This window comes from Cherax quadricarinatus, chromosome 3 (assembly GCF_038502225.1).
Source record: "Cherax quadricarinatus isolate ZL_2023a chromosome 3, ASM3850222v1, whole genome shotgun sequence".
Classification (NCBI taxonomy): domain Eukaryota; kingdom Metazoa; phylum Arthropoda; class Malacostraca; order Decapoda; family Parastacidae; genus Cherax; species Cherax quadricarinatus.
In genome coordinates, this window is record NC_091294.1 from 51418796 (window position 1) to 51444257 (window position 25462).

Genomic DNA, 25462 nt, shown 5'->3' on the forward strand with positions numbered 1-25462 from the left:
GGGGCCCAAAACTGTTCAACAGCCTCCCATCAAGCATTAGGGGAATTGCCAATAAACCCCTGGCTGCCTTCAAGAGAGAGCTGGACAGATACCTAAAGTCAGTGCCGGATCAGCCGGGCTGTGGCTCGTACGTCGGACTGCGTGCGGCCAGCAGCAACAGCCTAGTTGATCAGGCCCTGATCCATCGGGAGGCCTGGTCGTGGACCGGGCCGCGGGGGCGTTGATCCCCGGAATAACCTCCAGGTAACCAGGTAACCTCCAGGTAACCTCCCCCAACACCACAACATTCACTCTCCAGCACTCTGCTAGTCACGGAGACACAACAGCACTGAGCACAAACTAACAGCATCATACACTGCCAGGGGGGGGGGGGAGGAACAAGTCCTCGGTGAGAGTAAATAATGTTCAACAGTGTCTGTGTACAGACACCACAACACACTGTGTACAGACACTACAACACACTGTGTACAGACACCACAACACACTGTGTACAGACACTACAACACACTGTGTACAGACACTACAACACACTGTGTACAGACACTACAACACACTGTGTACAGACACTACAACACACTGTGTACAGACACCACAACACACTGTGTACAGACACCACAACACAATGTGTACAGACACCACAACAAACTGTGTACAGACACTACAACACACTGTGTACAGACACCACAACACACTGTGTACAGACACTACAACACACTGTGTACAGACACTACAACACACTGTGTACAGACACTACAACACACTGTGTACAGACACTACAACACACTGTGTACAGACACCACAACACACTGTGTACAGACACCACAACACACTGTGTACAGACACCACAACACACTGTGTACAGACACTACAACACACTGTGTACAGACACCACAACACACTGTGTACAGACACTACAACACACTGTATACAGACACTACAACACACTGTGTACAGACACTACAACACACTGTGTACAGACACCACAACACACTGTGTACAGACACCACAACACACTGTGTACAGACACCACAACACACTGTGTACAGACACTACAACACACTGTGTACAGACACTACAACACACTGTGTACAGACACCACAACACACTGTGTACAGACACTACAACACACTGTGTACAGACACTACAACACACTGTGTACAGACACCACAACACATTGTACAGACACTACAACACACTGTGTACAGACAATACAACACACTGTGTACAGACACTACAACACACTGTGTACAGACACTACAACACACTGTGTACAGACACTGCAACACACTGTGTACAGACACTACAACACCAACACACTGTGTACAGACACCACAACACACTGTGTACAGACACTACAACACACTGTGTACAGACACCACAACACACTGTGTACAGACACCACAACACACTGTGTACAGACACTACAACACACTGTGTACAGACACCACAACACACTGTGTACAGACACCACAACACACTGTGTACAGACACTACAACACACTGTGTACAGACACCACAACACACTGTGTACAGACACCACAACACACTGTGTACAGGCACTACAACACACTGTGTACAGACACTACAACACACTGTGTACAGACACTACAACACACTGTGTGCAGACACTACAACACACTGTGTACAGACACTATAACACTGTGTACAGACACTACAACACACTGTGTACAGACACTATAACACTGTGTACAGACACTACAACACAGTGAACAGACACTACAACACACTGTGTACAGTCAATACAACACACTGTGTACAGACACTACAACACTGTGTACAGACACTACAACACTGTGTACAGACACTACAACACTGTGTACAGACACTACAACACACTGTGTACAGACACTACAACACTGTGTACAGACACTACAACACTGTGTACAGACACTGCAACACTGTGTACAGACACTACAACACTGTGTACAGACACTACAACACACTGTGTACAGACACTACAACACTGTGTACAGACACTACAACACTGTGTACAGACACTACAACACTGTGTACAGACACTGCAACACACTGTGTACAGACACTACAACACACTGTGTACAGACACTACAACACTGTGTACAGACACTACAACACACTGTGTACAGACACTACAACACACTGTGTACAGACACCACAACACACTGTGTACAGATACCACAACACACTGTGTACAGACACTACAACACACTGTGTACAGACACCACAACACACTGTGTACAGACACCACAACACACTCTGTACAGACACTACAACGCACTGTGTACAGACACCACACACTGTGTACAGACACAACAACACACTGTGTGCAGACACTACAACACACTGTGTACAGACACCACAACACACTGTGTACTGACACCACAACACACTGTGTACAGACACTACAACACACTGTGTACAGACACTATAACACTGTGTACAGACACTATAACACTGTGTACAGACACTACAACACACTGTGTACAGACACTATAACACAGTGTGTACAGACACTACAACACAGTGAACAGACACTACAACACACTGTGTACAGACACTACAACACTGTGTACAGACACTACAACACTGTGTACAGACACTACAACACTGTGTACAGACACTACAACACACTGTGTACAGACACTACAACACTGTGTACAGACACTGCAACACTGTGTACAGACACTACAACACTGTGTACAGACACTACAACACACTGTGTACAGACACTACAACACACTGTGTACAGACACTACAACACACTGTGTACAGACACTACAACACAGTGTACAGACACTACAACACACTGTGTACAGTCACTACAACACACTGTGTACAGACAATACAACACTGTGTACAGACACTACAACACTGTGTACAGACACTACAACACTGTGTTCACACTACAACACTGTGTACAGACACTACAACACTGTGTACAGACACTACAACACTGTGTACAGACACTACAACACTGTGTACAGACACTACAACACTGTGTACAGACACTACAACACTGTGTACAGTCACTACAACACTGTGTACAGACACTACAACACTGTGTACACACACTACAACACTGTGTACAGACACTACAACACTGTGTACAGACACTACAACACTGTGTACAGACACTACAACACTGTGTACAGACACTACAACACTGTGTACAGACACTACAACACTGTGTACAGACACTACAACACTGTGTACAGACACTACAACACTGTGTACAGACACTACAACACTGTGTACAGACACTACAACACTGTGTACAGACACTACAACACTGTGTACAGTCACACAACACTACAACACTGTGTACAACTGTGTACAGACACTACAACACTGTGTACAGACACTACAACACTGTGTACAGACACTACAACACTGTGTACAGACACTACAACACTGTGTACAGACACTACAACACTGTGTACAGACACTACAACACTGTGTACAGACACTACAACACTGTGTACAGACACTACAACACTGTGTACAGACACTACAACACTGTGTACAGACACTACAACACTGTGTACAGACACTACAACACTGTGTACAGACACTACAACACTGTGTACAGACACTACAACACTGTGTACAGACACTACAACACTGTGTACAGACACTACAACACTGTGTACAGACACTACAACACTGTGTACAGACACTACAACACTGTGTACAGACACTACAACACTGTGTACAGACACTACAACACTGTGTACAGACACTACAACACTGTGTACAGACACTACAACACTGTGTACAGACACTACAACACTGTGTACAGACACTACAACACTGTGTACAGACACTACAACACTGTGTACAGACACTACAACACTGTGTACAGTCACTACAACACTGTGTACAGACACTACAACACTGTGTACAGACACTACAACACTGTGTACAGACACTACAACACTGTGTACAGTCACTACAACACTGTGTACAGACACTACAACACTGTGTACAGACACTACAACACTGTGTACAGACACTACAACACTGTGTACAGACACTACAACACTGTGTACAGACACTACAACACTGTGTACAGACACTACAACACTGTGTACAGACACTACAACACTGTGTACAGACACTACAACACTGTGTACAGACACTACAACACTGTGTACAGACACTACAACACTGTGTACAGTGTACACTACAACACTGTGTACAGACACTACAACACTGTGTACAGACACTACAACACTGTGTACAGACACTACAACACTGTGTACAGACACTACAACACTGTGTACAGACACTACAACACTGTGTACAGACACTACAACACTGTGTACAGACACTACAACACTGTGTACAGACACTACAACACTGTGTACAGACACTACAACACTGTGTACAGACACTACAACACTGTGTACAGACACTACAACACTGTGTACAGACACTACAACACTGTGTACAGACACTACAACACTGTGTACAGACACTACAACACTGTGTACAGACACTACAACACTGTGTACAGACACTACAACACTGTGTACAGACACTACAACACTGTGTACAGTCACTACAACACTGTGTACAGACACTACAACACTGTGTACAGACACTACAACACTGTGTACAGACACTACAACACTGTGTACAGACACTACAACACTGTGTACAGACACTACAACACTGTGTACAGACACTACAACACTGTGTACAGACACTACAACACTGTGTACAGACACTACAACACTGTGTACAGACACTACAACACTGTGTACAGACACTACAACACTGTGTACAGACACTACAACACTGTGTACAGACACTACAACACTGTGTACAGACACTACAACACTGTGTACAGACACTACAACACTGTGTACAGACACTACAACACTGTGTACAGACACTACAACACTGTGTACAGACACTACAACACTGTGTACAGACACTACAACACTGTGTACAGACACTACAACACTGTGTACAGACACTACAACACTGTGTACAGACACTACAACACTGTGTACAGACACTACAACACTGTGTACAGACACTACAACACTGTGTACAGACACTACAACACTGTGTACAAACACTACAACACTGTGTACAGACACTACAACACTGTGTACAGACACTACAACACTGTGTACAGACACTACTGTGTACAACTACTGTGTACACACACTACAACACTGTGTACAGACACTACAACACTGTGTACACACTACAACACTGTGTACAGACACTACAACACTGTGTACAGACACTACAACACTGTGTACACACTACAACACTGTGTACACACTACAACACTGTGTACAGACACTACAACACTGTGTACACACACTACAACACTGTGTACACACACTACAACACTGTGTACACACTACAACACTGTGTACAGACACTACAACACTGTGTACACACACTACAACACTGTGTACAGACACTACAACACTGTGTACAGTCACTACAACACTGTGTACAGACACTACAACACTGTGTACAGACACTACAACACTGTGTACAGACACTACAACACTGTGTACAGACACTACAACACTGTGTACAGTCACTACAACACTGTGTACAGTCACTACAACACTGTGTACAGTCACTACAACACTGTGTACAGACACTACAACACTGTGTACAGACACTACAACACTGTGTACAGACACTACAACACTGTGTACAGACACTACAACACTGTGTACAGACACTACAACACTGTGTACAGACACTACAACACTGTGTACAGACACTACAACACTGTGTACAGACACTACAACACTGTGTACAGACACTACAACACTGTGTACAGACACTACAACACTGTGTACAGACACTACAACACTGTGTACAGACACTACAACACTGTGTACAGACACTACAACACTGTGTACAGTCACTACAACACTGTGTACAGACACTACAACACTGTGTACAGACACTACAACACTGTGTACAGACACTACAACACTGTGTACAGACACTACAACACTGTGTACAGACACTACAACACTGTGTACAGACACTACAACACTGTGTACAGACACTACAACACTGTGTACAGACACTACAACACTGTGTACAGACACTACAACACTGTGTACAGACACTACAACACTGTGTACAGTCACTACAACACTGTGTACAGACACTACAACACTGTGTACAGACACTACAACACTGTGTACAGTCACTACAACACTGTGTACAGACACTACAACACTGTGTACAGTCACTACAACACTGTGTACAGACACTACAACAGAGATCACGTCTATTATTTGTTTCTTGCTGAAGACAGTGAAAAATTCCTCAGTAAGATATAACAATACGAGTCTGCATGAAGACAAAGACAAAAGGTGCAGAACAAAGTTTATTCAGACAACGTTTCGCTCATTGTAGAACTTTATCAAGTCACAGAGCGAAATATTGTCCCAATAAGTTTTTTTTGCGGCTTGTATTGAATAATATTGGTGGAATTACCAACAATATGTTAAGTAAAAGGACACAAGTGCAACTAATGTGACATTTTATTGTGGCAACGTTTCGCTCTCCAGGAGCTTTATCAAGGTAATACGAGCTGTGTCAAGCCTATTAGCTAGCCAAAGCTCTGGATAGCGAAACGTTGCCGCAATAAAATCTTACATAAGTTGCACATGTGTCCTTTCAGCTAGCAGCTTGCGTTTAGTGTTAGCACTAGTGGGGAAGGTGCCTTGTCAGCCAGTACAAATCAATGCTGAGCTAACCTCAAACACTCGTGATTGACAACCCAGAAGAATTTCGTACGTGACGTCAATATTTACTACCATTTCTAACATGAATTACACTTTGAAGGAACTACCGAGAGTGCTCAGGCACTCTATCCCAGACTTTAACCTCTGCAACTACGTATTCATTAACAAAGTGTAAAAAGTAATTTTCACTGCTCTTAAATATCCTACGGAGACAGTGTGACACTCGAGTCATTCCACACTCAGTAAGAGAGAGGAATGTAACCCCCGAATCATTCCACACTCAGTAAGAGAGAGGAATGTAACCCCCGAATCATTCCACACTCAGTAAGAGAGAGGAATGTAACCCCCGAGTCATTCCACACTCAGTAAGAGAGAGGAATGTAACCCCCGAGTCATTCCACACTCAGTAAGAGAGAGGAATGTAACCCCCGAGTCATTCCACACTCAGTAAGAGAGAGGAATGTAACCCCCGAGTCATTCCACACTCAGTAAGAGAGAGGGATATAGCTCTCACTCCACAGATCGACAAATACTACGAATCAAGAGAACTGATGAGTTAAGATTGTTGAACGTCTGGAATCACAACACGGGTTCACAACACATCGTTCCAGCTTCTCACAACAGTTACACCATTACATGATTGTGGATGAATTCGAAGAACTATTACATGTATTATACGCGAACCTGGTGAAAACTTTCAAGCGTGACCATGGTGAAATAGATCACAAAATATGCTCAAAAGGAATTACTTTCTATTACATTCCGGACCCATAGAGTAATAGCCAATAATGTAATGTCAGACGATTCCCTTTGTGAATTATTATTATAATCCAAAGGAAGCGCTGCTCCATCAGTGAAAAGCTGCTCCTCTGGGCACAGTACGTCCCTAAACTCTCTGTCTCGTTCTCGTATCTAACCTAGACGAAGATGTAAATCAGAACAGTACTATCCTTCGCAGATAATAGAAACTGTACTACTTGCGTGGCATCAATCGAGTAACTTCTTGACGATGGTGTAACACTAGTCTTCCAGGAAACATCTTCAATATGAACTAATTTCAGTAACTTCTCTATGGGAAAACTGAAGAAATGAAATTCAGACGGGTACAAAAGGTATCAAAACCCTCGATACAGTAACAAGAGAAGAATTAACCATCTCAGACGACGTCACTTTGAAAGAACACGATAGTGTTACTATCACAACTGAGAAGAAAATAATATACCGGATAACAAGAATCATCATCATAAGAGACGCTACGCTAATGATCGTATTATTTATGACACTTATACTCTCTAGACTGGAATATTGCTGCACACTAACAGCCCCATTAAGACAGGTGAAACTGCAGTTCTGGAGAATGTACTGAGAACTTTCACTTCTTGTCTCACTAACGCTTACTTTTTTGGTTTTAGGAGCGCTTGAAGTCACTTAAGGTGTACTCTCTCGTTTAGAGCAGGTAAAAAAGATACTAGCCAATCTAATTACAAATTAGAACAGTGAAATAACCCCATACGAGCGGGGGCACAATACATGGTGTAAAATACCCCAGTGAAAGCAAAGGATCTTCAAGCAAGTAGTCGGCTGGTAGAAAGTCACACCCAGCAGGCTGCTACCGTTCAATTGTAAGTGTAAAACAGAAGCCTGTTAAACATTTTGCACTCTGGAAAGACTAAAAATATGTGTCTAAAGAGCATTTGAGATGTCTGGTCATTGTTACATTTATTTTCATTCACAATATACATACTTACCTCAACATTGCTAAGTGCTTCTTAATAGGTTTTTAAGACTTCTAGCTTTCACCATTCAGTTCCTCTGGAAAAAGTGGGTTAGAAACCTTTCCCTGTGGTTATGTCTATTATACCGGGTGACTAATTGTCGAGAACAAGGGAGCTTGTTACACCTCTCCCTGCATGTAATTATCAGCAAGAAAAAATACTGAATTCTGCAGGAGAGTTGTTGAGTGAACGAGGATGTGTGGAGCAGCTGTTATGACAGCATTGATGCTGGATGTTATGACAGTACTGATGCTGGATGTTATGACAGTACTGATGCTGCATGTTATGACAGCACTGATGCTGCATGTTATGACAGCACTGATGCTGCATGTTAGGACAGTACTGATGCTGGATGTTATGACAGCACTGACTGATGCTGATGCAGGATGTTATGACAGTACTGATGCTGCATGTTATGACAGTACTGATGCTGGATGTTATGACAGTACTGATGCTGGATGTTATGACAGCACTGATGCTGGATGTTATGACAGTACTGATGCTGGATGTTATGACAGCACTGATGCTGCATGTTATGACAGCACTGATGCTGGATGTTATGACAGTACTGATGCTGGATGTTATGACAGTACTGATGCTGGATGTTATGACAGTACTGATGCTGCATGTTATGACAGTACTGATGCTGGATGTTATGACAGCACTGATGCTGCATGTTATGACAGTACTGATGCTGATGCTGGATGTTATGACAGTACTGATGCTGGATGTTATGACAGTACTGATGCTGCATGTTATGACAGTACTGATGCTGGATGTTATGACAGTACTGATGCTGCATGTTATGACAGTACTGATGCTGCATGTTATGACAGTACTGATGCTGGATGTTATGACAGTACTGATGCTGGATGTTATGACAGTACTGATGCTGGATGTTATGACAGTACTGATGCTGCATGTTATGACAGTACTGATGCTGCATGTTATGACAGTACTGATGCTGGATGTTATGACAGTACTGATGCTGGATGTTATGACAGTACTGATGCTGGATGTTATGACAGTACTGATGCTGGATGTTATGACAGCACTGATGCTGGATGTTATGACAGTACTGATGCTGGATGTTATGACAGTACTGATGCTGGATGTTATGACAGCACTGATGCTGCATGTTATGACAGCACTGATGCTGCATGTTATGACAGTACTGATGCTGGATGTTATGACAGCACTGATGCTGGATGTTATGACAGTACTGATGCTGGATGTTATGACAGCACTGATGCTGGATGTTATGACAGCACTGATGCTGGATGTTATGACAGCACTGATGCTGCATGTTATGACAGTACTGATGCTGCATGTTATGACAGTACTGATGCTGGATGTTATGACAGTACTGATGCTGCATGTTATGACAGTACTGATGCTGGATGTTATGACAGTACTGATGCTGCATGTTATGACAGCACTGATGCTGGATGTTATGACAGTACTGATGCTGGATGTTATGACAGTACTGATGCTGGATGTTATGACAGTACTGATGCTGGATGTTATGACAGTACTGATGCTGGATGTTATGACAGTACTGATGCTGCATGTTATGACAGTACTGATGCTGCATGTTATGACAGCACTGATGCTGGATGTTATGACAGCACTGATGCTGCATGTTATGACAGTACTGATGCTGGATGTTATGACAGTACTGATGCTGCATGTTATGACAGAACTGATGCTGCATGTTATGACAGAACTGATGCTGCATGTTATGACAGCACTGATGCTGGATGTTATGACAGCACTGATGCTGGATGTTATGACAGTACTGATGCTGGATGTTATGACAGTACTGATGCTGGATGTTATGACAGTACTGATGCTGGATGTTATGACAGTACTGATGCTGGATGTTATGACAGTACTGATGCTGGACTGATGCTGCATGTTATGACAGTACTGATGCTGGATGTTATGACAGTACTGATGCTGGATGTTATGACAGTACTGATGCTGGATGTTATGACAGCACTGATGCTGGATGTTATGACAGCACTGATGCTGGATGTTATGACAGCACTGATGCTGGATGTTATGACAGCACTGATGCTGGATGTTATGACAGTACTGATGCTGGATGTTATGACAGTACTGATGCTGGATGTTATGACAGTACTGATGCTGGATGTTATGACAGCACTGATGCTGCATGTTATGACAGCACTGATGCTGCATGTTATGACAGCACTGATGCTGCATGTTATGGCAGCACTGATGCTGGATGTTATGACAGTACTGATGCTGGATGTTATGACAGTACTGATGCTGCATGTTATGACAGCACTGATGCTGGATGTTATGACAGCACTGATGCTGGATGTTATGACAGCACTGATGCTGCATGTTATGACAGCACTGATGCTGGATGTTATGACAGCACTGATGCTGCATGTTATGACAGCACTGATGCTGCTGCATGTTATGACAGCACTGATGCTGCATGTTATGACAGCACTGATGCTGATGCTGCATGTTATGACAGCATGCTGATGTTATGACAGCACTGATGCTGGATGTTATGACAGCACTGATGCTGCATGTTATGACAGCACTGATGCTGCTGGATGTTATGACAGCACTGATGCTGGATGATATGACAGCACTGATGCTGCATGTTATGACAGCAATGATGCTGGATGTTATGACAGCACTGATGCTGGATGACAGCACTGATGCTGGATGACAGCACTGATGCTGCATGTTATGACAGCACTGATGCTGGATGTTATGACAGCACTGATGCTGCATGTTATGACAGCACTGATGCTGGATGTTATGACAGCACTGATGCTGCATGTTATGACAGCACTGATGATGGATGCTATGACATGTTATGACAGCACTGATGCTGGATGTTATGACAGCACTGATGCTGTTATGACATGTTATGACAGCACTGATGCTGGTTATGTTATGACAGCACTGATGCTGGATGTGATACGACAGCACTGATGCTGGATGTTATGACAGCACTGATGCTGGATGTTATGACAGCACTGATGCTGGATGTTATGACAGCACTGATGCTGGATGTTATGACAGCACTGATGCTGGATGTTATGACAGCACTGATGCTAGATGTTATGACAGCACTGATGCTGGATGTTATGACAGCACTGATGACAGCACTGATGCTGGATGTTATGACAGCACTGATGCTGGATGTTATGACAGCACTGATGCTGAGATGTTATGACAGCACTGATGCTGGATGTTATGACAGCACTGATGCTGGATGACAGCACTGATGCTGGATGTTATGACAGCACTGATGCTGGATGTTATGAGAGCACTGATGCTGATTGTTATGACAGCACTGATGCTTGATGTTATGACAGCACTGATGCTGGATGTTATGACAGCACTGATGCTGGATGTTATGACAGCACTGATGCTGGATGTTATGACAGCACTGATGCTGGATGTTATGACAGCACTGATGCTGGATGTTATGACAGCACTGATGCTGGATGTTATGACAGCACTGATGCTGGATGTTATGACAGCACTGATGCTGGATGTTATGACAGCACTGATGCTGGATGTTATGACAGCACTGATGCTGGATGTTATGACAGCACTGATGCTGCATGTTATGACAGCACTGATGCTGGATGTTATGACAGCACTGATGCTGGATGTTATGACAGCACTGATGCTGGATGTTATGACAGCACTGATGCTGGATGTTATGACAGCACTGATGCTGGATGTTATGACAGCACTGATGATGGATGTTATGACAGCACTGATGCTGGATGTTATGACAGCACTGATGCTGTTATGACAGCACTGTTATGACAGCACTGATGCTGCATGTTATGACAGCACTGATGCTGGATGTTATGACAGCACTGTGTTATGACAGCACTGATGCTGCATGTTATGACAGCACTGATGCTGCATGTTATGACAGCACTGATGCTGGATGTTATGACAGCACTGATGCTGCATGTTATGACAGCACTGATGCTGGATGTTATGACAGCACTGATGCTGGATGTTATGACAGCACTGATGCTGGATGTTATGACAGCACTGATGCTGCATGTTATGACAGCACTGATGCTGGATGTTATGACAGCACTGATGCTGCATGTTATGACAGCACTGATGCTGCATGTTATGACAGCACTGATGCTGCATGTTATGACAGCACTGATGCTGGATGTTATGACAGCACTGATGCTGCATGTTATGACAGCACTGATGCTGGATGTTATGACAGCACTGATGCTGCATGTTATGACAGCACTGATGCTGGATGTTATGACAGCACTGATGCTGGATGTTATGACAGCACTGATGCATGTTATGACAGCACTGATGCTGGATGTTATGACAGCACTGATGCTGGATGTTATGACAGCACTGATGCTGCATGTTATGACAGCACTGATGCTGGATGTTATGACAGCACTGATGCTGCATGTTATGACAGCACTGATGTTGGATGCTATGACAGCACTGATGCTGCATGTTATGACAACACTGATACTAGATGTTATGACAGCACTGATGCTAGATGTTATGACAGCACTGATGCTGGATGTTATGACAGCACTGATGCTGGATGTTATGACAGCACTGATGCTAGATGTTATGACAGCACTGATGCTGGATGTTATGACAGCACTGATGCTGGGTGTTATGACAGCACTGATGCTGGATGTTATGACAGCACTGATGCTAGATGTTATGACAGCACTGATACTAGATGTTATGACAGCACTGATGCTAGATGTTATGACAGCACTGATGCTGGATGTTATGACAGCACTGATGCTGGATGTTATGACAGCACTGATGCTGGGTGTTATGACAGCACTGATGCTGGATGTTATGACAGCACTGATGCTAGATGTTATGACAGCACTGATGCTGGATGTTATGACAGCACTGATGCTAGATGTTATGACAGCACTGATGCTGGATGTTATGACAGCACTGATGCTGGATGTTATGACAGCACTGATGCTGGATGTTATGACAGCACTGATGCTGGATGTTATGACAGCACTGATGCTAGATGTTATGACATCACTGATGCTCGATGTTATGACAGCACTGATGCTAGATGTTATGACAGCACTGATGCTGGATGTTATGACAGCACTGATGCTGGATGTTATGACAGCACTGATGCTGGATGTTATGACAGCACTGATGCTGCATGTTATGACAGCACTGATGCTGCATGTTATGACAGCACTGATGCTGCATGTTATGACAGCACTGATGCTGGATGTTATGACAGCACTGATGCTGGATGTTATGACAGCACTGATGCTGGATGTTATGACAGTACTGATGCTGGATGTTATGACAGCACTGATGCTGGATGTTATGACAGCACTGATGCTGCATGTTATGACAGCACTGATGCTGCATGTTATGACAGCACTGATGCTGCATGTTATGACAGCACTGATGCTGCATGTTATGACAGCACTGATGCTGGATTTTATGATGATTATGACAGCACTGATGCTGGATGTTATGACAGCACTGATGCTGGATGTTATGACAGAACTGATGCTGGATGTTATGACAGCACTGATGCTGGATGTTATGACAGCACTGATGCTGCATGTTATGACAGCACTGATGCTGGATGTTATGACAGCACTGATGCTGGATGTTATGACAGCACTGATGCTGGATGTTATGACAGCACTGATGCTGGATGTTATGACAGCACTGATGCTGCATGTTATGACAGCACTGATGCTGGATGTTATGACAGCACTGATGCTGCATGTTATGACAGCACTGATGCTGGATGTTATGACAGCACTGATGCTGGATGTTATGACAGCACTGATGCTGGATGTTATGACAGCACTGATGCTGGATGTTATGACAGCACTGATGCTGGACGCTCGATGTTATGACAGCACTGATGCTGGATGTTATGACAGCACTGATGCTGGCTGTTATGACAGCAGTGATGCTGGATGTTATGACAGCACTGATGCTGCATGTTATGACAGCACTGATGCTGGATGTTATGACAGCACTGATGCTGGATGTTATGACAGCACTGATGCCGGATGTTATGACAGCACTGATGCTGGATGTTATGACAGCACTGATGCTGGATGTTATGACAGCACTGATGCTGGATGTTATGACAGCACTGATGCTGGATGTTATGACAGCACTGATGCTGCATGTTATGACAGCACTGATGCTGGATGTTATGACAGCACTGATGCTGGATGTTATGACAGCACTGATGCTGGATGTTATGACAGCACTGATGCTGGATGTTATGACAGCACTGATGCTGATGTTATGACAGCACTGATGTTATGACTGATGCTGGATGTTATGACAGCACTGATGCTGGATGTTATGACAGCACTGATGCTGGATGTTATGACAGCACTGATGCTGGATGTTATGACAGCACTGATGCTGGATATTATGACAGCACTGATGCTGGATGTTATGACAGCACTGATGCTGAATGTTATGACAGCACTGATGATGGATGTTATGACAGCACTGATGTTATGACTGATGTTATGACAGCACTGATGCTGCATGTTATGACAGCACTGATGCTGGATGTTATGACAGCACTGATGCTGGATGTTATGACAGCACTGATGCTGCATGTTATGACAGCACTGATGCTGGATGTTATGACAGCACTGATGCTGGATGTTATGACAGCACTGATGCTGGATGTTATGACAGCACTGATGCTGGATGTTATGACAGCACTTATGCTGGATGTTATAACAGCACTGATGCTGGATGTTATGACAGCACTGATGCTGGATGTTATGACAGCACTGATGCTGAATGTTATGACAGCACTGATGATGGATGTTATGACAGCACTGATGCTGGATGTTATGACAGCACTGATGCTGCATGTTATGACAGCACTGTGTTATGACAGCACTGATGCTGGATGTTATGACAACACTGATGCTGCATGTTCTGACAGCACTGATGCTGGGTGTTATGACAGCACTGATGCTGCATGTTATGACAGCACTGATGCTGCATGTTATGACAGCACTGATGCTGATACTAGATGTTATGACAGCACTGATGCTGGATGTTATGACAGCACTGATGGTGGATGTTATGACAGCACTGATGCTGCATGTTATGACAGCACTGATGCTGCATGTTATGACAGCACTGATGTTATGACAGCACTGATGCTGCATGTTATGACAGCACTGATGCTGGATGTTATGACAGCACTGATGCTGGATGTTATGACAGCACTGATGCTGGATGTTATGACAGCACTGATGCTGGATGTTATGACAGCACTGATGCTGCATGTTATGACAGCACTGATGCTGGATGTTATGACAGCACTGATGCTGCATGTTATGACAGCACTGATGCTGGATGTTATGACAGCACTGATGCTGACAGCACTGATGCTATGACAGCACTGATGCTGCATGTTATGACAGCACTGATGCTGGATGTTATGACAGCACTGATGCTGCATGTTATGACAGCACTGATGCTGCATGTTATGACAGCACTGATGCTGGATGTTATGACAGCACTGATGCTGATGCTGGATGTTATGACAGCACTGATGCTGGATGTTATGACAGCACTGATGCTGGATGTTATGACAGCACTGATGCTGGATGTTATGACAGCACTGATGCTGGATGTTATGTTATGACAGCACTGATGCTGATGTTATGACAGCACTGATGCTGGATGTTATGACAGCACTGATGCTGGATGTTATGACAGCACTGATGCTGGATGTTATGACAGCACTGATGCTGCTGTTATGACAGCACTGATGCTGGATGATGACAGCACTGATGCTGATGTTATGACAGCACTGATGCTGCATGTTATGACAGCACTGATGCTGATGCTGGATGTTATGACAGCACTGATGCTGGATGTTATGACAGCACTGATGCTGGATGTTATGACAGCACTGATGTTATGACAGCACTGATGTTATGACAGCACTGATGCTGGATGTTATGACAGCACTGATGCTGCATGTTATGACAGCACTGATGCTGCATGTTATGACAGCACTGATGCTGGATGTTATGACAGCACTGATGCTGGATGTTATGACAGCACTGATGCTGGATGTTATGACAGCACTGATGCTGGATGTTATGACAGCACTGATGCTGGATGTTATGACAGCACTGATGCTGCATGTTATGACAGCACTGATGCTGGATGTTATGACAGCACTGATGCTGGATGTTATGACAGCACTGATGCTGGATGTTATGACAGCACTGATGCTGGATGTTATGACAGCACTGATGCTGCATGTTATGACAGCACTGATGCTGGATGTTATGACAGCACTGATGCTGCATGTTATGACAGCACTGATGCTGGATGTTATGACAGCACTGATGCTGGATGTTATGACAGCACTGATGCTGGATGTTATGACAGCACTGATGCTGGATGTTATGACAGCACTGATGCTAGATGTTATGACAGCACTGATGCTGGATGTTATGACAGCACTGATGCTGGATGTTATGACAGCACTGATGCTGGATGTTATGACAGCACTGATGCTGGATGTTATGACAGCACTGATGATGGATGTTATGACAGCACTGATGCTGGATGTTATGACAGCACTGATGCTGGATGTTATGACAGCACTGATGCCGGATGTTACAGCACTGATGCTGCATGTTATGACAGCACTGATGCTGCATGTTATGACAGCACTGATGCTGCATGTTATGACAGCACTGATGCTGCATGTTATGACAGCACTGATGCTGGATGTTATGACAGCACTGATGCTGGATGTTATGACAGCACTGATGCTGGATGTTATGACAGCACTGATGCTGAGCACTGATGCTGCATGTTATGACAGCACTGATGCTGAATGTTATGACAGCACTGATGCTGCATGTTATGACAGCACTGATGCTGGATGTTATGACAGCACTGATACTAGATGTTATGACAGCACTGATGCTGTTATGACATGTTATGACAGCACTGATGCTGCATGTTATGTTATGACAGCACTGATGCTGGATGTTATGACAGCACTGATGCTGCATGTTATGACAGCACTGATGCTGGATGTTATGACAGCACTGATGCTGGATGTTATGACAGCACTGATGCTGGATGTTATGACAGCACTGATGCTGCATGTTATGACAGCACTGATGCTGGATGTTATGACAGCACTGATGCTGATGCAGCACTGATGCTGGATGTTATGTTATGACAGCACTGATGCTGGATGTTATGACAGCACTGATGCTGGATGTTATGACAGCACTGATGCTGGATGTTATGACAGCACTGATGCTGGATGTTATGACAGCACTGATGCTGGATGTTATGACAGCACTGATGCTGGATGTTATGACAGCACTGATGCTGCATGTTATGACAGCACTGATGCTGGATGTTATGACAGCACTGATGCTGGATGTTATGACAGCACTGATGCTGCATGTTATGACAGCACTGATGCTGGATGTTATGACAGCACTGATGCTGCATGTTATGACAGCACTGATGCTGGATGTTATGACAGCACTGATGCTGCATGTTATGACAGCACTGATGCTGGATGTTATGACAGCACTGATGCTGGATGTTATGACAGCACTGATGCTGGATGTTATGACACCACTGATGCTGGATGTTATGACTGATGATGTTATGACAGCACTGATGCTGGATGTTATGACAGCACTGATGCTGGATGTTATGACAGCACTGATGCTGCATGTTATGACAGCACTGATGCTGATGCTGCATGTTATGACAGCACTGATGCTGCATGTTATGACAGCACTGATGCTGCATGTTATGACAGCACTGATGCTGCATGTTATGACAGCACTGATGCTGGATGTTATGACAGCACTGATGCTGGATGTTATGACAGCACTGATGCTGGATGTTATGACAGCACTGATACTGGATGTTATGACAGCACTGATGCTGCATGTTATGTTATGACAGCACTGATGCTGCATGTTATGACAGCACTGATGCTGCATGTTATGACAGCACTGACGCTGGATGTTATGACAGCACTGATGCTGGTTATGACAGCACTGATATGACAGCACTGATGCTGCATGTTATGACAGCACTGATGCTGAATGTTATGATGATGTTATGACAGCACTGATGCTGGATGTTATGACAGCACTGATGCTGGATGTTATGACAGCACTGATGCTGGATGTTATGACAGCACTGATGCTGGGTGTTATGACAGCACTGATGCTGGATGTTATGACAGCACTGATGCTGCATGTTATGACAGCACTGATGCTGGATGTTATGACAGCACTGATGCTGCATGTTATGACAGCACTATGCTGGATGTTATGACAGCACTGATGCTGGATGTTATGACAGCACTGATGCTGGATGTTATGACAGCACTGATGCTGGATGACAGCACTGATATGACAGCACTGATGCTGGATGTTATGACAGCACTGATGCTGGATGTTATGACAGCACTGATGCTGGATGTTATGACAGCACTGATGCTGGATGTTATGACAGCACTGATGCTGGATGTTATGACAGAACTGATGCTGCATGTTATGACAGCACTGATGCTGGTTATGACAGCACTGATGCTGCATGTTATGACAGCACTGATGCTGGATGTTATGACAGCACTGATGCTGGATGTTATGACAGCACTGATTATGACAGCACTGATGCTGGATGTTATGACAGCTGGATGTTATGACAGCACTGATGCTGGATGTTATGACAGCACTGATGCTGGATGTTATGACAGCACTGATGCTGGATGTTATGACAGCACTGATACTAGATGTTATGACAGCACTGATGCTGGATGTTATGACAGCACTGATGCTGGATGTTATGACAGCACTGATGCTGGATGTTATGACAGCACTGATACTAGATGTTATGACAGCACTGATGCTGGATGTTATGACAGCACTGATGCTGGATGTTATGACAGCACTGATGCTGGATGTTATGACAGCACTGATGCTGGGTGTTATGACAGCACTGATGCTGCATGTTATGACAGCACTGATGCTGCATGTTATGACAGCACTGATGCTGCATGTTATGACAGCACTGATGCTGGATGTTATGACAGCACTGATGCTGGATGTTATGACAGCACTGATGCTGGATGTTATGACAGCACTGATGCTGGATGTTATGACAGCACTGATGCTGGATGTTATGACAGCACTGATGCTGGATGTTATGACAGCACTGATGCTGCATGTTATGACAGCACTGATGCTGGATGTTATGACAGCACTGATGCTGGATGTTATGACAGCACTGATGCTGGATGTTATGACAGCACTGATGCTGGATGTTATGACAGCACTGATGCTGGATGTTATGACAGCACTGATGCTGGATGTTATGACAGCACTGATGCTGGTTATGACAGCACTGATGCTGGATGTTATGACAGCACTGATGCTGGATGTTATGACAGCACTGATGCTGCATGTTATGACAGCACTGATGCTGGATGTTATGACAGCACTGATGCTGCATGTTATGACAGCACTGATGCTGCATGTTATGACAGCACTGATGCTGGATGTTATGACAGCACTGATGCTGCATGTTATGACAGCACTGATGCTGCATGTTATGACAGCACTGATGCTGGATGTTATGACAGCACTGATGCTGGATGTTATGACAGCACTGATGCTGCATGTTATGACAGCACTGATGCTGCATGTTATGACAGCACTGATGCTGCATGTTATGACAGCACTGATGCTGCATGTTATGACAGCACTGATGCTGCATGTTATGACAGCACTGATGCTGCATGTTATGACAGCACTGATGCTGCATGTTATGACAGCACTGATGCTGCATGTTATGACAGCACTGATGCTGCATGTTATGACAGCACTGATGCTGGATGTTATGACAGTACTGATGCTGGATGTTATGACAGTACTGATGCTGCATGTTATGACAGTACTGATGCTGCATGTTATGACAGCACTGATGCTGGATGTTATGACAGCACTGATCTGATGCTGCATGTTATGACAGCACTGATGCTGGATGTTATGACAGCACTGATGCTGGATGTTATGACAGTACTGATGCTGGATGTTATGACAGCACTGATGCTGGATGTTATGACAGTACTGATGCTGGATGTTATGACAGCACTGATGCTGGATGTTATGACAGCACTGATGCTGGATGTTATGACAGCACTGATGCTGCATGTTATGACAGCACTGATGCTGGATGTTATGACAGTACTGATGCTGCATGTTATGACAGCACTGATGCTGGATGTTATGACAGTACTGATGCTGCATGCTATGACTGAGAGTGAGAGTGTGACAGTTACTGAGAGTGTGACAGTGAGTGAAAGTGAGTGTGACAGTGACAGTGAGAATGTGACAGTGACTGAGAGTGAGAACTGTTTTAACTCAACCTAGGATAATTATTATTATTATTATTATTATTATTATTATTATTATTATTATTATTATTGTTTTTATTATTATTATTATTATTATTATTATTATTATTATTATTATTATTATTATTATTACTGTTATTGTTATTATGAAAGGTAGAGGACGCAGGTCAAGCAGAGGACGCAGGTCAAGCAGAGGACGCAGGTCAAGCAGAGGACGCAGGTCAAGCAGAGGACGCAGGTCAAGCAGAGGACGCAGGTCAAGCAGAGGACGCAGGTCGAGCAGAGGACGCAGGTCAAGCAGAGGACGCAGGTCAAGAAGAGGACGCAGGTCAAGCAGAGGACGCAGGTCAAGCAGAGGACGCAGGTCAAGAAGAGGACGCAGGTCAAGCAGAGGACGCAGGTCGAGCAGAGGACGCAGGTAAAGCAGAGGACGCAGGTCAAGCAGAGGACGCAGGTCAAGCAGAGGACGCAGGTCAAGAAGAGGACGCAGGTCAAGCAGAGGACGCAGGTCGAGCAGAGGACGCAGGTCAAGCAGAGGACGCAGGTCAAGAAGAGGACGCAGGTCAAGCAGAGGACGCAGATCAAGCATAGGACGCAGGTCAAGCAGAGGACGCAGGTCAAGCAGAGGACGCAGGTCAAGCAGAGGACGCAGGTCAAGCAGAGGACGCAGGTCAAGCAGAGGACGCAGGTCAAGCAGATGACGCAGGTCAAGCAGAGGACGCAGGTCGAGCAGAGGACGCAGGTCGAGCAGAGGACGCAGGTCAAGCAGATGACGCAGGTCAAGCAGATGACGCAGGTCAAGCAGAGGACGCAGGTCAAGCAGAGGTCGCAGGTCAAGCAGAGGACGCAGGTCAAGCAGAGGACGCAGGTCAAGCAGAGGACGCAGGTCAAGCAGACGACGCAGGTCAAGAAGAGGACGCAGGTCAAGCAGAGGACGCAGGTCAAGCAGAGGACGCAGGTCAAGCAGAGGACGCAGGTCAAGCAGAGGACGCAGGTCGAGCAGAGGACGCAGGTCAAGCAGAGGACGCAGGTCAAGCAGAGGACGCAGGTCAAGCAGAGGACGCAGGTCGAGCAGAGGACGCAGGTCGAGCAGAGGACGCAGGTCAAGCAGAGGACGCAGGTGAAGCAGAGGACGCAGGTCAAGCAGAGGACGCAGGTCGAGCAGAGGACGCAGGTCAAGCAGAGGACGCAGGTCTAGGAGCCCAGGATAACACTACTGAAGTCTTGCAGCTCAGACTGACACTACTGAAGTCTAGCAGCTCAGGCTGACACTACTGAAGTCTTGCAGCTCAGACTGACACTACTGAAGTCTAGCAGCTCAGGCTGACACTACTGAAGTCTTGCAGCTCAGGCTGACACTACTGAAGTCTAGCAGCTCAGACTGACACTACTGAAGTCTAGCAGCTCAGACTGACACTACTGAAGTCTAGCAGCTCAGACTGACACTACTGAAGTCTAGCAGCTCAGGCTGACACTACTGAAGTCTAGCAGCTCAGGCTGACACTACTGAAGTCTAGCAGCTCAGACTGACACTACTGAAGTCTAGCAGCTCAGACTGACACCACTGAAGTCTAGCAGCTCAGACTGACACCACTGAAGTCTAGCAGCTCAGACTGACACCACTGAAATCTAGCAGCTCAGACTGACACCACTGAAGTCTAGCAGCTCAGACTGGCACCACTGAAGTCTAGCAGCTCAGACTGACACCACTGAAGTCTAGCAGCTCAGACTGACACCACTGAAGTCTAGCAGCTCAGACTGACACCACTGAAATCTAGCAGCTCAGACTGACACCACTGAAGTCTAGCAGCTCAGACTGACACTACTGAAGTCTAGCAGCTCAGACTGACACCACTGAAGTCTAGCAGCTCAGACTGACACCACTGAAGTCTAGCAGCTCAGACTGACACTACTGAAGTCTAGCAGCTCAGACTGACACTACTGAAGTCTAGCAGCTCAGACTGACACTACTGAAGTCTAGCAGCCCAGACTGACACTACTGAAGTCTAGCAGCTCAGACTGACACTATTGAAGTCTAGCAGCTCAGACTGACACTACTGAAGTCTAGCAGCTCAGACTGACACTACTGAAGTCTAGCAGCTCAGACTGACACTATTGAAGTCTAGCAGCTCAGACTGACACTACTGAAGTCTAGCAGCTCAGACTGACACTACTGAAGTCTAGCAGCTCAGACTGACACCACTGAAGTCTAGCAGCTCAGACTGACACCACTGAAGTCTAGCAGCTCAGACTGACACTACTGAAGTCTAGCGGCTCAGACTGACACCACTGAAGTCTAGCAGCTCAGACTGACACCACTGAAGTCTAGCAGTTCAGACTGACACTACTGAAGTCTAGCAGCTCAGACTGACACTACTGAAGTCTAGCAGCTCAGACTGACACAACTGAAGTCTAGCAGCTCAGACTGACACCACTGAAGTCTAGCAGCTCAGACTGACACCACTGAAGTCTAGCAGCTCAGGCTGACCCTACTGAAGTCTAGCAGCTCAGACTGACATTACTGAAGTCTAGCAGCTCAGACTGACACCACTGAAGTCTAGCAGCTCAGGCTGACCCTACTGAAGTCTAGCAGCTCAGACTGACATTACTGAAGTCTAGCAGCTCAGACTGACACCACTGAAGTCTAGCAGCTCAGACTGACATTACGGAAGTCTAGCAGCTCAGACTGACACCACTGAAGTCTAGCAGCTCAGACTGACACCACTGAAGTCTAGCAGCTCAGACTGACACTACTGAAGTCTAGCAGCCCAGGCTGACACTACTGAAGTCTAGCAGCCCAGGCTGACACTACTGAAGTCTAGCAGCTCAGACTGACACTACTGAAGTCTAGCAGCTCAGACTGACATTACTGAAGTCTAGCAGCTCAGACTGACACCACTGAAGTCTAGCAGCTCAGACTGACACCACTGAAGTCTAGCAGCTCAGACTGACACCACTGAAGTCTAGCAGCTCAGGCTGACACTACTGAAGTCTAGCAGCTCAGACTGACACCACTGAAGTCTAGCAGCTCAGGCTGACACTACTGAAGTCTAGCAGCTCAGACTGACACTACTGAAGTCTAGCAGCTCAGGCTGACACCACTGAAGTCTAGCAGCTCAGACTGACACTACTGAAGTCTAGCAGCCCAGGCTGACACCACTGAAGTCTAGCAGCTCAGACTGACACCACTGAAGTCTAGCAGCTCAGACTGACACTACTGAAGTCTAGCAGCTCAGGCTGACACCACTGAAGTCTAGCAGCCCAGGCTGACACTACTGAAGTCTAGCAACTCAGACTGACACCACTGAAGTCTAGCAGCTCAGACTGACACCACTGAAGTCTAGCAGCCCAGGCTGACACCACTGAAGTCTAGCAGCTCAGGCTGACACCACTGAAGTCTAGCAGCTCAGACTGACACCACTGAAGTCTAGCAGCCCAGGCTGACACTACTGAAGTCTAGCAGCTCAGGCTGACACCACTGAAGTCTAGCAGCTCAGACTGACACTACTGAAGTCTAGCAGCCCAGGCTGACACCACTGAAGTCTAGCAGCTCAGACTGACACTACTGAAGTCTAGCAGCTCAGGCTGACACCACTGAAGTCTAGCAGCCCAGGCTGACACTACTGAAGTCTAGCAGCTCAGACTGACACAACTGAAGTCTAGCAGCTCAGACTGACACCACTGAAGTCTAGCAGCCCAGGCTGACACCACTGAAGTCTAGCAGCTCAGGCTGACACCACTGAAGTCTAGCAGCTCAGACTGACACCACTGAAGTCTAGCAGCCCAGGCTGACACTACTGAAGTCTAGCAGCTCAGACTGACACCACTGAAGTCTAGCAGCTCAGACTGACACCACTGAAGTCTAGCAGCCCAGGCTGACACCACTGAAGTCTAGCAGCTCAGACTGACACCACTGAAGTCTAGCAGCTCAGGCTGACACCACTGAAGTCTAGCAGCCTAGGCTGACACCACTGAAGTCTAGCAGCTCAGACTGACACCACTGAAGTCTAGCAGCATAGGCTGACACCACTGAAGTCTAGCAGCTCAGACTGACACCACTGAAGTCTAGCAGCTCAGACTGACACCACTGAAGTCTAGCAGCTCAGACTGACACCACTGAAGTCTAGCAGCTCAGACTGACACTACTGAAGTCTAGCAGCTCAGACTGACACTACTGAAGTCTAGCAGCCCAGGCTGACACTATTGATAGCAGCCCAGGCTGACGCTACTGAAGTCTAGCAGCTCATGCTGACACCACTGAAGTCTAGCAGCTCAGGCTGACACTACTGAAGTCTAGCAGCTCAGGCTGACACTACTGAAGTCTAGCAGCTCAGACTGACACCACTGAAGTCTAGCAGCTCAGACTGACACCACTGAAGTCTAGCAGCTCAGACTGACACTACTGAAGTCTAGCAGCTCAGACTGACACCACTGAAGTCTAGCAGCTCAGACTGACACCACTGAAGTCT

At 45.6% G+C, this 25462-nt stretch overlaps 1 protein-coding gene across 2 annotated transcripts in view; it reads right to left on the reverse strand.

Moving 5' to 3' along the window:
• LOC138853922 (echinoderm microtubule-associated protein-like elp-1) overlaps nt 1–25462 on the reverse strand; it is a 310754-nt gene that overhangs the window by 54817 nt on the left and 230475 nt on the right. The window lies entirely within an intron of this gene.